This window comes from Pogoniulus pusillus, chromosome 24 (genome assembly GCF_015220805.1).
Source record: "Pogoniulus pusillus isolate bPogPus1 chromosome 24, bPogPus1.pri, whole genome shotgun sequence".
Classification (NCBI taxonomy): Eukaryota; Metazoa; Chordata; class Aves; order Piciformes; family Lybiidae; genus Pogoniulus; species Pogoniulus pusillus.
In genome coordinates, this window is record NC_087287.1 from 1301630 (window position 1) to 1317248 (window position 15619).

The window sequence follows — 15619 nt, forward strand, 5'->3', positions numbered from 1 at the left end:
AGGAACTTTCACATTGCAGTCCCTGTGGTTAACACATCTGACCACTTTATTCATCTGATGTTCATTACAATAGGCAATCATCCTCCTATAGTCATGGTCACTCAGGCTACTTCCACAGTTGCACACTAAACAGTACCAGGGCTCCTTCCCCAGCCTTGACATCAGCTACCACAATTTGGCCACCAAATTGGCTGATCACTTCCAGTTGCCTACCAGGAAGAGTCTATGGCTCTTCTTATCACTCTGGCTTGCCCAGGAGTTGCCTAGAACACAAGTTGGGCCAAATGACAGCAGGGGCCATTTCAGCTATGTAATACCACAGGGGAGGAGGGATATTCACCAGCACAGTGCTACCTCCTAGCAGACATAAGCTCTGCAACACCCTTCCTTCCCTAGAAATCACATAGCCCTTACACACCCAAATTGCTTCATCAAACACATTCCCAGTAAAGCCAATAGCACTTACTTACAGCAGCTTTCTCAAGTGGATGGGCACTAGAGCTGAGGTCCAAGTCAGAGAGAAGCTTTTGAAGAAACCCCCTCCTTCCGATGTCCCCAGTTCCTACCTTTCAATTCCCACCAGCCCAAGAGCAGGGACTCACTTCGCTGCAGCCTGAACAAAACTGGAGGGGCACCGGTGTTCTCCAATTAATAGCATTCAGCCCACAAAACTAGTTCCACCTGTAGCCACTCCAAAATCAAGCACCTGCAACGCAAGTAGCCTGGCCCTCAGTATCAGCCACACTGCCCTGCAAATCTGCTCCTGCCGTGCTGCACTCCCTGCTAACCTTAAAGTCTGTCTTCTAACTGTTCTCAGGCCCCATGTACTGGCATCTCCCCAGTGAGAACAACTCTTAACTGCACAGACAGGCAGATCAGACTCTAAGACCTGGAAGTCATTTAGTCACTTCAGGAAGTGATGGTGTACTTTGGGTAAAGCCTGTAGTGTCCTCTAGTTTGACTCCCTTTTCAGAACACATTTGGTTCAATTCCTCTGCTGCCACAACTGGTTCCAAACCAGACTAAAAGACTGGAGCTGGCCTTCGGTGTGACTTCTGCTGGCAGTAAATGAATGAGGTCTGCTGCTGTCAGAGACCACTGCCACCCGAGCTACAAACTGCACTCAGCTCATTATAGCTCACTGCCACGTTTTGTCTGGCAAAGGGAAAACAACAACTTGCAAACACTCATTTGCAAGTAAGGTCAGAAATGGACCTTACCAATACACGTAACCAATGCATGTTCTGCTACCTACTGCATGGTACATAATGGGCAGCCCTGAGGGGTGAGGTGAGGGGGGCTCCAAGTAGGCTCGACACTTGCAAGTTTACATGTCTTAAACTGCCTTTAGATTTCTTTGGTTTCTAAGTACATATTTTCAGAAACGTTGGATCCTATTCAGCCTGTTCCACTGCACAAAACAGTTTCACTGCACTAAGGCTGAAGGAACACAGTGGTGAATCAGGCCCTTTATTTGACTCCAATGGCTTACTATCAGGCCTACTGCAAACTACCTATTGAAAGCATGACAGCAAGCACTATGCTCTATAGTAAGCATTTGGAGTATCATGCTCTAAGTATAGGCCATATGAAGAGGTCTTTTGTTCAGGAAAGCAAACTGTACAGTGTTTAGTAAGCCACACTCCAAATATAGTATTGATAAAGCACAGCTAAAATCAACTATTGCTTCAACAGGCATTCACAGATTTTGTCTGAATTAAGCACGCTTGAGTCTTTGGGCTACAATGCATTCAGTCAGTTCCTTCACAGACAGCTCATGCAGAAACAGAGTAGGCTGGGACTGGGTATCAGGCAATGAGCAAGAACTTGAGGCTCCGAGTGGGGAAGAAAAAAATTAGAAGAAACCAAAATAAAAATAAACCATATGGAATCCACACTCAGATGCCTTTAAAACAACCACAAACATTCTTGCTGCCTCAAGCTGCAAATGTCGTGAAACAATTACTGGGCTGGGGGACTTCAAAGGTTCACTGAGAGCAGCAGTTTTATTTTTCAATCAAACACAGGAATAGGGTTTCCCCCCCCTCCCTCTCACTCTCTCCTTTATTTTTTTTCCTGAATGAAACAGCGCCCAGGCTTCCTGATTTCAAAAACCCAGTTCCGTTTTGCTTGACCACTCCATAACCTTAAGAGAGGCTCAAAAACTTCAGAATGAAACTCTGAATCATATAGGAAGAAAAAGACATTCTTATACTTCATGAAGGTTGAAAACTGCTGCATTCCTCCTTTGTAAAATGTACATGAATGAGCTTTAAGAGCTCGCAGCAGAGTGCTGGTGACAGCTTGAGCTTCCATAAGCTCCTATTTACTCCATCACTGATTCTAGGTGACTGGCAGTTACTTGTGGGGCTCTGCAGAGGCTAACACACCGTGCACAGAACAACTGGACTCCCTGCCACTGGCTAGTCCTTTGAAACGTTTTATCCCTCTTTGTAATATCTTTTTTTCCCTTTTAGAAGTATCTGTGCAGTTTTATTTCACACTTTCCCTTCACAAAGGCAATGGTTTCACCTCAGTTTCCTTGCAAGAGCTTTTGGCCAAGGCTGCAGCAGTGTTCACCTAGACTGCCGGCTCACTGGTGGATGTAACTGTGCTTAACACCATGTTTCTGGTGGCTGAACACACGGGGCATGTTTGGCAAAACAGATGTTCACCCAGCTGCCCAAATCCTGCGGTGTGTGAGGGGCACACCTCCCTGCAACCAGCAGAAGCCGGGCTGCTCCCAGAGGCTGGATTCCAAAGAGTTAACTTGGCACTGACCCCTTTGTACAGAGTCATGCACACAAAAATCATGCAGAAATAACATGCTGCCCCCTTTGAAGAGAACTGAGTCAGATTGTTAAAAATGAAACTGACTCATTGTAGAAACAGTGGTCACTGGAATGGCATCTCCACAACTGCTGCGGTAAGAGAGGAAGCTGCCTGACCACAGCAGCCTTTGTGCTTATTCTAGCTGTTTAAGTTCTAAAAACCACAAAACCCCATTTGAAATTCCACTGTATAGCAAGGTTTGTGTAATGAGGTTACAATTCATAATAGGATCATTGAAAACTGAAACAAGCAGCATTAATATGTGGACTGCCTGCAACGAGCTGGCAGCAGCGTGATGATGTCATTTTTAATTAAAAGCCTGTCCCTGTTTGATAGGCTAAAAAAGAGTGCAAATCAGGGAATATGCTCCGATCCGTCCGCAGGGAAGGACTGTCAGGCAGCACGGAGGTATCACAGAGCACCCTGCGAGCCATATGGCATGGCTTTAATGGAACTAATTCCCACGTACTCTGCTTGTGTCACGCGTATCAGGATTCTGCTCCCACACTGAAAAGCCATTAGTCAGACCCAGGGGGAGGGGAGGCTGGGTGGTGCCCAGCATCGTGTCTTTTACCCTGTGGCACATACCCTAAGCATGGTTGCAGCAGTGCCGAGGTCAAGCGGCCGAAGGTTCGTGCAAGAGGGCAGATCCTTCCCTCGTGCAAGTCGGCCTAACTCCTTTGGCTGTACTAACTTAGAGCACAGCAAGGCTGGGCCTTCCAGTAGCTGTGAGTGACCAGCCCTGTGAATCACCAATCCAACGTGGCTGCTACTTGTACAGCTATTTCCTCGCCCAGTGTTGCATCTTCACCCAAGCCTGAGTGCCAGGAAGAACAAGAGATGCTTATCCGCAGAACGCTTACCTTTTAAGAGCAGGTGCTGCCAAGCACTGGGCACTGCTGATTGCCTTTCAGCCACTTGTGCTTTCTTTACAGCAATTAAGACCTGCTCTGGACTTTAATGGAAACAGGATACATTCCTGTGAGCCTCAATGGGTGCTGAATATTTTCTGCACCTGGCAAAGACTGAACACTAAGGCCCCAGCCAGCCCAGCATTAGTTCTCTGAGCTGCCAAAAGACGGTTCAGAGAACTAAAGCTGGGGTGAGCAGGGCTTGGAGAGTGGTGAGAGAGGTGCTGGAAAGCAGCAACAGATTCATCTTGCTCAGCTAGATAAGAATTCCAAGATGTCAGCAGTAATGAGGAGGTGACCACTTGGGTGAAAACAGTTAAAGAAAGATGACCAATAAAGAATTTGCATTTTAGTTAACAGCTATTTCCATGTCCTACAAGTATTTAACTTTGCCATTGATTTGAAGTTTATTTTTGGATTTTTCCACTCTAAATTCCTGGGTTTGGGTCCAAGCCATGAAGACTGTTATGAGAACAGTCCCTATGCCAAGCTGGTCTGCAGACCTGCACTGAACCAAGAAGATATGTTTCTTTTATACCATTTATGTTATCCAATGTTATAACACTGTTTGATATAAGGAGGTGTCTGGATCTCTGAAAAACACAAAGTTGATCACAATCAAGCCTGGACTGGGAATCATTAGCGTAAGGTTTTGGCATTAGGTCTTGGTTCTATAGCCTCCTGCCCCCACTTAGGGTATACGTTTCCTTCAGTATCAATTGATATTTAGCTGGGAACTTCATCTGGACTCGTAGTTTTATTGCACCTCTTTTTTTAACCCAGGTATCTGCACAAACTTTCCTTGCTTCCTATTAAAATCTAGAGAGACCTTGAAAAGGTTTCGGCTTTGGCCTACCCAGGAAGTGCTCAGGAATTTCAGTGCTAAGCACCTGGAACAATCCACTCTGTAAGCACCATCCTACAGGATTCCTTTCTTTGAGACAGAAACAAACCTCAGCAGCTACTCTTAAAATCCAGAGCGTGGGTGCAGGTGGCTGTGAGCAGACACACACGTGTGTGGAAGGGAGAGGGTGCCTGTAATCGACTCTCAGAGCCAGTGGAAGCAAAAGATTACCACAGGATTGGACCCCACATGTTTCATTTTCTCAGAGACCTGGAAGGAAATATGCTGCATCAGACCTAAGGTAGTAGTGTGCAGGTTCTTACTGACCCCAGTCACTCTAAGCCTGTGGAATGGTGTAGCCCCTACATAAGGTTTAAATCACACTTGTAGAATGTTTCATGTTGACACTGGATGCAATATGGTTGTTTGAAGTAATGGTGTTTTCTTCTGGAACCACGATGAGCAAGTCCAAGGTCAGACAAATGAAGTGTGGTAGAAGAGGTTGTAGTATAAAAGGCTCATAAGGTCACACAGCCTTTAGCCATTCAGCGGAAGAAACCTGTCTGTCTGTCTGTCAGGGAATACAAAAGAGCCTATCTTCTTATGCTGATAATTGACATTGTTCCATATATTCATTACTGTGAAGCCCAAAAATAAATCAAAACAACCTCTCCTGTAAAACACAGATCATTATTTCTTCAAACTGTATCCACTGAACTGCAGCCAGAACAAGAAATAAGAGATTTCAAATTTGTTCTCTCCTATGGGAGAATTTTGGTTGGAAAATGACCTGTGAAGTTATTCTCAGCAAATGTTAATCTATAAATAAATTGCTGAAGATCCTTAGCGTCAGTCTGAATTTTCCCATCCGTGTTCAATCTTGCCTTACCTTGGAGGCACATTTGAGAAGCGAAACTGCCAGGGTGTTTCTGCACGATACCCTTTTTGTCTATTTCACAGCTAGAAAGTGAAAGGCTCAGCAGGTTAAATACCAGCAGAGAAAAGTATTTTATTCAGATATCAGTTGCAAAGATCGGGGGAGGAGGGAGAAGGCAGTGAGGCCTTTCAGGCTTCAGTGCCATGGGAGAAGAAAAACGAGACAGCAGAAGTGTGTGGTAACACAAAAAGAATGTTATCTCAGCGGAGGGGAAAATACTTTCAAATGCATAATTGCAAACACATACCCTCAGCAGCTAACCCAGAGCCCTCTCAGACTGCGAAGCTAAGAGTTTGGAAAGTGGCCAAAGTATCAGTTTTATTTGAGAGATCAAAGTGATGAAAGAGAGAGAAAGAATAGCATCAAATATGATTGATAAAAAGTATTGCTTTCTTTGATTGGTTTCTGCTCCCCCTCCCTTTTCCACCTCATTCTTCTCCTGAGTTCACTAGGAAGAATGCGGGATCTGTGGTACATCCAGTAACACATGCTTGCATGAGATGTGCCTGTAGGAAAACACCTGCTTACTGCACATACCTGCTTCTACTCATTATGGACACACCATTTGTACTGGCTGCAGGTACCTGCTCTAGCTAGGATACAATCACTTGTAACACTTCACAGCCTGCAGGCACAAGCACTGTTTCACAGACTCCTATTTGGTTGCTTTGCACAATCTTCCCCATGCTGCTGAGGATCCACAAGACCACCCCCGTGGAGTTACAGGGACTCTGACCTGCGTGAGTTGGTGCTCTTGCTGTTTCTGACCCATGGTTAGCCTAGATCCTCTCTTTATGGTGCACACCATCTTTATATAAACATGCTGCGGCAGATAAAAGGTTTATGATGGTAAAACAGTTGGGTTTATGGTTCCTGTCACACAGGTCAGAGTATGCCGCCGTAAGCACAGACAACCAAGACCAAACCTTACAACTGAAGGGCACTTTGACATGCCATGAATTGAATCCATGACTAAATGCTTGCAGGAATCATAGCTGATGGGCAGGTGAAAGGCCATGCTTAGGCCTAGGTATTTAACAATATTATACAGGCCAGGACCTGCAAGTGGTGTACACAGCCATGCTATGTGCACATATGTGTTGCAAAATCAGTTCTCTGCATCAGGATTTTGCAGGCTGTGGAAATGACATTTACTAGAACCACTTACATGAGCAAGAATTTATTACAGATTAAAGAACAGATCATGCCACAAGAATTCAGAGAAAGAAGCCTGTGGAAATTACTGATGAGTAATGACATGGGAGGGAGGAAAACAAATCTGAAAAAGGTACTGGTTCCAAGGCAATAGGAAGAAAAAGAATTTTTGCAAAGAAAGGACAAGGCAGCTCTGAGCCATAACAGGCACCAGAGGGAGGGTAGACAGAGAAGAAGGAGACCACAGCAAAAGGGAAAGCAAAGGAAGGGCTGAGAAGATTTCTGTGGTGAAGGTGAGCAAAAGATCGCAATCGTTCAAGAGGGGCAGACAGGCCATTAAAGCAGACCACAAAGGACACAAGAGGCCATAGGCAGGATATGACCAGGTAAGAAACACTTTGCAACAAGGAGAAGTTTGGTTGGTTGGTTTGTTTTAAGAAAGGAAAAATGACCCACACGAGTGGATCTGAGCAACTCCCCTATGGATTTGATAAACTCAGGCTTAACAAGACGTGGTTGTGAGCCTGGTTCATTAACCACTCAGTCACCCAACTAATCCTGCATCCAAAATCTCAAAGCCTGCAATAATCAGATGCCACATTGGCAAGCCTGAACTCTGAGCAAACAATAGTTTAGGGCCTGCAGGATGGGAGCATCACACTACAGAACTGGAAGGAAAACGAGACAGAGGCATAAGGATATGAAGGGTGATTGGTGTCATGAGAGAAACCTGATGCTTGGAAGTGGAAAATGCTAGAAGAAGGATCAAGAGTAGGACATGTGCAAGAGTGTGAGGAAACTGTACTGAGAGAGCGATGTGTGTGCAGTTAGGAAAGATGCAGCAAGCTGAGATAAAAGGGAAGGGGCAGGCAAATCATGAAGGAGGACATGAGAAAGTATTAAAGTAGCCCCAGTAACAGACTGCTGGAGTCATCGCCACAGTTTCAGGGTTTGCCTTTGGTTTCGTTAAAAAAAAACCAACCCACAGACATCACCATGGCAGGGCCAGATCACTTGGGCTGCAAAAGGAAGAAGATATACTGGAGTTCAGAACACACAGGCTATTAATAATGTGACACATCACAAGACTCTGCCTTGATTCTTCTGCTCACTCCACTGTGTTCACTCCTAGTTCTGCTGCAACCATCTATTGACCTGTGTTGGTGTGCACCAAGATTCATAAGCAAGCTGACAAGTCAGTGTCTGCCAAGGTGAAAGAACACAAAAAAACATAGAGGTAAATGTAAAGAAGCCCTCACTTTGGGGATAAATCCAGCCAATTTCACTTTTTCCTCTCTTGGTCCCCTTGCCTTTCATTTCCAAGCAGTAATTAGTCCCCACTACAAACCATCACTACGTAATGAGTATTACCTCCATTTAACATGGAAGGAAATTAAGACTAATAGATGAAACAATTTAACTACACTGCAGGGAGAGCTAATTCCCAAAGCAGGTGAGTTCTTAGCACTGCTCTCTGACCACAGTAATCAATAGTACTGCAGCCTAGGGAGACATCAAAGCAAGAGGGAGAACTGTCACAGTACTTAGGGCTGCACCTATTCATTTTACACCCTATGGTAAAACTCTATGAACCTCAAGGCCTTAGTCCTTTACTTTCTTGTCTGAGAAGCAAGCTCAAACTGAAAACAAGTACACAGTGGACAAGATCAGAAACAAGTACGAGGGAAGAAGTCAGGATCATGCTGCAATCCCATGAGAAAGACCAAATTATTTCAAGAACAGACTTTAAATGGACAAGCACAGAGAACCATACAGTGAGTAGTATAGAATCATAAAAGCACCCAGGTTGGAAGAGATCTGGGTGGGATGGGTGGGGAACACCCAAACCATCACACTGTGTTTTCTCTCTGGGCTTCTGTTGCTCTGCTTGGATCTGCATAACCCAACTAATCATTCTGCTTCTAACCTCCCTTGCTGATCCTTCCAGCTCACCTTGCACATAAGGCAGGCTCTGGGATAAGGTAGAGGGGTGGAAAGAAGGTGGAAGGGTGGTTGGGAGCCCCCAAGCTGTGAATATAAAGCTTCATTCCTTAACTGCCAGCTGGCTGAATTCCCAAACATCTCACAGTGTCTTAACTCCACCTCCCATTGCTTACATGAACAGCTCCAAGACAGCAGCAAAGGTACAACAAAAAGCTATTGATTGAGAATAGGTATTTGGTAGCTTTTCCACTCCTTTCTTGTTTGAGCAAGAAATCCAGGCACTGGAGTGGGGAGTACTGAGCAGCAGGAAGTGTCATCTCTGGGGCTTGCTGTAAAGAAGCAGTGCCCAGTGGGTAGCATGTTGCTGAGAAGAGGCAGATCTTTCTGTGGCACCTCAGAGGCTTGACGGCCAACTAAGGAAGGCTATGAGATGTTACAGTAAAGTAGAACAAATTTTCAGTTTGCCTTTTTTTTTCTTCTCATTCTTTTTAATTGCTGATTATGTTGTCTGGTAGTTACTTGAGTGGCAAAGCAACGTGTTCTGACACTGAAACAATAAAACAAACCCAAAGGAATGGCACACGCAATGCCAGGATGATTCAGCAGCGCCTGCTGGTGTGGGCTGGCTGCTGAAGATTCCTGTGAGGTACTGTGTTGGCTACATCTCGAGTTTCTATGGTACAAAGAGAAATAGTACTCATGCCACTTCTGGGAACTTTTTCTGTCTCTCACTTAGATGATGTGCACATAATCACAGGTTGGTAACTACCCATGAAGTGTGTTGGTGAACTTTAAATTTACCATTTTCTCTGAGAGTAAAAAAGCCACCCATTAGCTTTAGAAATGTAAGCAGGAAGCAGCTTTGTGCACTTAACAAGAAATCAGCAACAGCCTCTGCACCTCAGAGATTAATTCTAGATGATGTTTCATCTATGTTTCAGACATATAAGGCTCAGTAAAGTTGATTCCAACCTGAAGAACACAAAATCCTTTACTTGATGAACAATAAACAGGGAGACTGAAACACAAACCATACCTCATTTTGAAAGTGGCTTGAATAGCTGGGACTAAAAGTGGAGGCTGTAGTGGCTCTAAAATTCTGGGTGTGCACAGCTTCTAGCCCTGGACTCTCACCTAGGACAAAGAAATTATCATTAGAACCAGTTTGGGGAGCTTAGTAAATAACTACTTACCCAAAGTTCTCCTAGTCTTAACATCCTCTTTTAACACAGAATTGTAAAATCAACCAGGCCGGAAGAGACCTCCAAGCTCATCCAGTCCAACCTAGCACCCAGCTCTATCCAATCAACCAGACCATGGCACTAAGTGCCCCAGTGAGGCTTTTCTTGAACACCTCCAGAGATGGCAACTCCACCACCTCCCTGGGCAGCCCATTCCGATGCCAATCACTCTCTCTGGCAAGAACTTCCTCCTAACATCCAGCCTGTACCTCCCCAGTTATGTGATGATATTAATGATGTCATCACAATTTTCCAGTTGTTGCAAAAGGAAAGTCCATTTCAGATGGATTTCAGACATTCATTCACTTAATAAATTAATTGAATTCAGGACTGCCAGTTTGACTAATTCAAAGTAGAAGCCATGTAAAAAGGCATCTACAAATGTTCTATTGGGTTAAACTAAACAAAGCATATTAAAAAAAAACATCTATGGAGCTTTGGTGATATTTCTTGCAGAGGACTTCAACAAAGGTGGTTCAGCCCACAGATAACTGTCCTGCCTTGATACCTCTTGGAAGGTTGTGGATAGAAACCGGAGGTGTGAACAACTCTGCAGAAAACTGTATCAAACTGTGGCAGCTATCAAACCAGTATAAATTATCTAACTGGGGGGAAAACCACAGAAAAAATATTTTTTTAAAAAAATTGTTTGCAACTTCCAGTTGCTCTGTGACTGTGCAGCCACCCAGATCCTTTCTCTCTCCCAGCCATGCTAAGGGCTCTGCTGCTGGCTGGGCATTTGGGAAGGTTTCCACTGGAAAGCCAGCTTTGCAGGGGGTTGTTTTCACAAGAGGTGCAGAGGCATTTCAGGCCAGCCCTTCGAATTTACAAGAATTTCCACCACTAATTCTCTCTGCCACAGCTTCAGCCTTTTGGATGCGTTAACATTTGAGATTGCTGCCATTACTTTAAACTCCCCTCCCGTGAATTAGCGCGGGGAGGCGGGAGTCGCTCGGCTGACATTTCACATGTGTTTTCCTAACGTGGCCAGAGTCGCAGTTCAAGCCTTCAAGCCTGGGTCAGCCTGACAAGAAATAAAGAGCGAGCCTCTGAGCAGCTTCACTTTGGTCTCCTTTAGGAACACCCAAAGGTGCCTGAGACATCTTCTCAAGCACAACGTTGTTGCTTGGAATAAACAATCTGTGAAAGGGAAAGAACAAGCGTCTCGGGCAGAAAGAGAGCTGTGTTTAGCTGCCATGAAACAAATGCGTCCTGTGAAACAGGAAGAAAAGGGGAGGGGGGCAGTGGAGAGGGCAGCAGACAGCTCTGACTTGCTCGCTCTTTCCAGGCTTTGTATTTATTTCTGTCATGGATCTGAAAAGGCAGGCAGCAGACTTTGTAGAAGCGCCTCATGAAATGGGGTAAATAATGGACCCCAGATGCCCTTGTTTCCTTCATTATTCAGCCTAGGCCTTCAAAGCTGTTTTGCAGTGTGAGGTATCAGAGGGAGGTAGAGTGTTCTGTTAACAAGATTTCAATGAGCTTTGGAAGCAGGTCCAGGGAAGCTGCTGGAAATGTTTCAGACATACAGTACTTTTGTGCTTTTCTGACCTGTATGTAGTGAGAAAACACGGGACAGAGGGTGCCTTGGTTTTGAGGAAAACACCACCTAAGCGATGTGCAAACAACGACAGCAAAGCTTTGCATGTAGGTGATCCAATGGGCCCAACCTTCTCAAAGCATCTCAAATACATTAAGTCCAATCACACTGCTTCAGACTGAAGCAGTGGATTTAGAAGATGCATTTCAAAAGCACAGTAAGCAAGTAGTCAGCCAGGGCCATGAAACCAGGCATTTCATCTCCTAAGCTCCTCTACTTCTCTTGCTCCTGCTATGAGACAGCATTGTCTGCCCACCTAGCAACACAGTATGGACAAAACAGATTTCACTTTTGCTTCGAGATCCACCCTAGACGTTTCTCCCTGCATATTTCTAAGATTCCTCATGATTCATCATCAACCAAAAACCACGTGAACCCAGCTGACGGATCCAAGCACTTCATTTTGTTGGATAGGTTCAGAACTGCCTGGCAGTTCAAATCCAGCCTGCATGGATCACAGTGGTTACTAGTAGCTACAGATCTTTCTGTCTGCTTTTGCACTTTTCCTTCTTCCCTGGAAAAGGGAAAAAAAAAAAGAAAAAAAAAAGAAAAAAAAAAAGAGCGGGGGGGGAGTGGGGCAAAACAAGATTTTTATTTTTTTAAATGAGGGGGGGGAGGGGGAGAGAGAGAGAGAGAGAGAGAGAGAGAGATTGGTGGCTATTTCAAGCTGCCATTCTTCTTTTAGCTTTTGCTTTCTCCATTGTTGACACCGGGCGCTCTATATTTACTCTAGCGACATTACATCCTGTCCGTGGGGATGGCTCTGTGCACTCTGTTTCCGAGTCACTCAGGGTGTGAGGATGTATTGTGCGCCGCATCCTTTCTGCTCCTGCGGCTTGCGCTTTCGGCAGTGGGATCTCCTCTTACGCAAACACAATGGCACCACCTAAGGGCAGCTTCCGCGCACGGGGAAGCCTCTCGGAGCATTCGCAGCCCCTCTCTGTAGCCTCCCGTGTGCGCATGTACGCACATGAGCCTCTGCCAACACTCAGCCCTGTGCTGGCAATTTCATTTTCTCAGGAATCAGCACCGCACAAAGCTCATTCATGATTATAAAATCATGCATACAGAAAGAGACATCCATATTTTTATAGCTCCTCTGATAAGCCTAACAGAAAAGACAACTGTTAAAGCAGCTGCCCTTGTCTCAGCTCTCCAAACGAACGTAACAGCCATGCCTAATAGAACAATTTGAGCAGTTTTAAGGAAGATTAAGTATAGGAAGAAACACTCCTGCCAGCAGAACGACAAGCTGGCATAATCCACAGACATTTCTCAACAACAAAAAGATGTGTGTTAGAATACAAGAAATTAAAAGGGGAAAAAATGCATAGGAGATGCTTTTATTTCACAGAGTCTAGGTGATCCAGCAGCATACACCCTGCTCTACATCTTCCTAGATGTTATGCAACGATCCTAAATTCCCAGAAGAGTGGGGGAGTTTTTGAGAACAAGTTCAACTCGTTCTCCTTTCTCAGCATCAGTTGTAGTTGTAGCTTTCGTAGGTCATTATTACAGATCACCTCTGTGAAAGCATAAAGTGCTTTCACTGTTGAGGACAGGCGTAGCAAAGGCTCTTCCTAAGAAATATTTGAGGGTTTGATCACTTGGAATGCGCATTTTTTCCAAAGCAAAGCCAACACAAACAACTTCAAGGGTAGCATAAGCAAGAGTCTACTAGTGGGTACAGTTCCACACTGTACATTCATCTGAGCTGCTCCATTTATAATGGCAAAACTGAGAAGAAAGATAATTGGACCCTTTGAAATATTGCCTGTTTATAAATACAGCAGAGGCAGAGCGAGCTGTGCATGGCAGCTGATTTTCAAACACTCATGGCAGCGGCCATGCAGCACTCTCCTGCGCTTAGCTTCTAGAAGAGGAAGATTAAGACAATGCCTGCCCAACAAAAGGCTCCCTACGGTTATTTTGAGGGGTATGGACTCGTTCAAAATGCTGTTAACAGGTTCTGGGGACTTTCACTTGACAATCTAAAGTTATTACCTTACAATCAATGTGCAAAGCCATTTAATTGCTTCAACTTGGTTACTAGTTGGCAATATTGCATTAAAAAAAACCCTGCTTCTTGATAGCTGAGGAGAGAAAACAGGGACCGGTTGGGCATAAAGAACAAACTACTTCCCACCCCCTGGGTCAGGATACAGGCATATTGGTAGAACTGTGTGGGGAACAGCAGGCTGTAATTGCCTGTTCTGTTCCTAAATAGGAGACTTTGGTGTCTGAGAGCTAAATGAGAAGGAAATATATTTCAAGGCTTGTATTTTAAACATTGTTTTTCAGGATGAAGTGAAAGCAGAGCCTTTCGAAAGGTTTAATATGCCAGTTGGGTAAGAAGAAAATGCCAACCTTAAATATAGTGGTTAGGGGACAGATATTCAAACTCGGTTGCCCACATGCATCTCTAAATCAGACGACTTCCTGAAGCACTAGCCCTCCAGCAGGAGTTTTGATTATTTTGGCACTTCCTTTAGGAGTTGGACTGGAAGTTGACAACAACTGCTGAGCGCTCAGCTCCTTGAAAAAAACGGCCTGGAGATGGTCAGATACGCAGTACTCAGCATCCTCATCACCTTTCATTCAATGGCTCCTAGTTTGCAGCATTGGTTTCTTAGGTGTAGCAACAGCTTTTGGGGAGCTGACCACTAGTTCTCCCACTTCATAGGCAAAAGCACTGGTTCTACAGTAAGCCTAGAGCAGAAGCTGCCACAGGCCCACACTTCCCCATGCTCCTGCATTTCCATTAAAAAGCAGCTTTAGAAAGGTGACTAAGAGACAGCAGCAACCTCAAAGGCACAGGCAAAACTGGAGACACGTAAGTCTACACAGACAAAAGGGAGAGATCTGCCCTTCCCTACATGAGTGTGAAGCTCCATGTTCATCCTCGAGAGACTCCGTACTGATAACTTGTGCCTAAGTATTGTGACTCCTCAGTACATCTCTGTCTGAAGAGGAACCTGACATTATTGATGGGAAAACCAATGGAATTTTGTGAAAGCCATGGTGGGGTGAAGCTACCATACAGTGGGGAAAGCAGAGGACAGGCGGCTGTGGATCATTATGCAGAGCATTCTGAGGAAAATGTCAAACCTTCGAAACCTTCATTCCATAGAAACAATTCCTGCTACATCCCCCAGACGTGGGGGTTGTAATGTCAAAGACCAGCCAAGCACCTTACAAAAACCCTTAAAGGAGACGATAAAACCATTCTTTCATTTCAGCTAGAAGTTAGGCAGACAGATCATAAAAAACACAGGGATACCTGCCAGCCTCCAGGTGGGGTGGGCATTTTTGTGCCAGTGCATTATGTAGTCATTTCTGAGTGAGTGGTTATAAAAAAACATCAATTCAAGTTGCCTTGGGAGGAACTCAGCTCAGCATAGGTTAAGACTCCCTCATGCAGCCCTCCTTCACTGTAGAGATAGGTTCCTTAACTCTTCCCACGATTGTCAACTCAGCAGCAGCTGCACTGCCAAGCCTTACAATTTTTCCAAAGCCAATATCCTTTTGAAGTCTGTAGGATTTTGTCTAAGTAAAGAGGCCAGGATTTGGTTTTCCTGTTACATCTTGGGGTGCAAGATGTGCAAAGCTAAGAATGCGGCAGCAATTGATGGAAAAGCAGGGAGGGATAAGGAAAAAAAAAATTAAACTGAACTGCTGCAGCCACTGAGATCAAACATTCAGAGAAAAGCCTTGAAATTGTTTATTCTCCCAGATTAGATGGAATCCTCAGCAGTGTTTATTGGAGAGAAGAGATGGAGTGTGCTACATCTTACTTGTGCTTCCTGTATCCGCCTTGCTCTTAAAAGCGCTAAGTAGCAAGGCTGCAGGGATTATGGTGCAGAGGGAACTCTTGCCACTTTCCTTCTCTCTCTCTATTTAAACGTGATAACTCTTGGCAGGCCTTGGTCACATTGTTTGTGTAGCCAGGACAAGAGGGTGGAATTCTGGAGCACGTTCCAGCCCACATTCCGGATTTTCCTATAAACTAGCCTCTTATTTTAAACACACGCCTCTGTGAATTACCTTTGTGTTGCTATGCCATTTAAAATCTGTTTCAAACACTCCTTGTAAATTAAAATCTGATTCAGCTTGAATTCCAATCAAGGTATTTCTTCATGGTAAATAATCTACTAA

The 15619-nt window shown here is 44.7% G+C and overlaps 1 protein-coding gene across 1 annotated transcript in view; it reads right to left on the bottom strand.

Annotated features, from left to right (window-relative positions):
- Nucleotides 1-15619, bottom strand: part of LOC135185876 (uncharacterized) — a 223689-nt gene that overhangs the window by 170515 nt on the left and 37555 nt on the right. Inside the window, exon 4 of the mRNA XM_064163035.1 lies at nucleotides 9660-9757. The gene's annotated coding sequence lies outside the window, so the exon portion shown is untranslated. The remainder of the gene's footprint in view (nucleotides 1-9659; nucleotides 9758-15619) is intronic.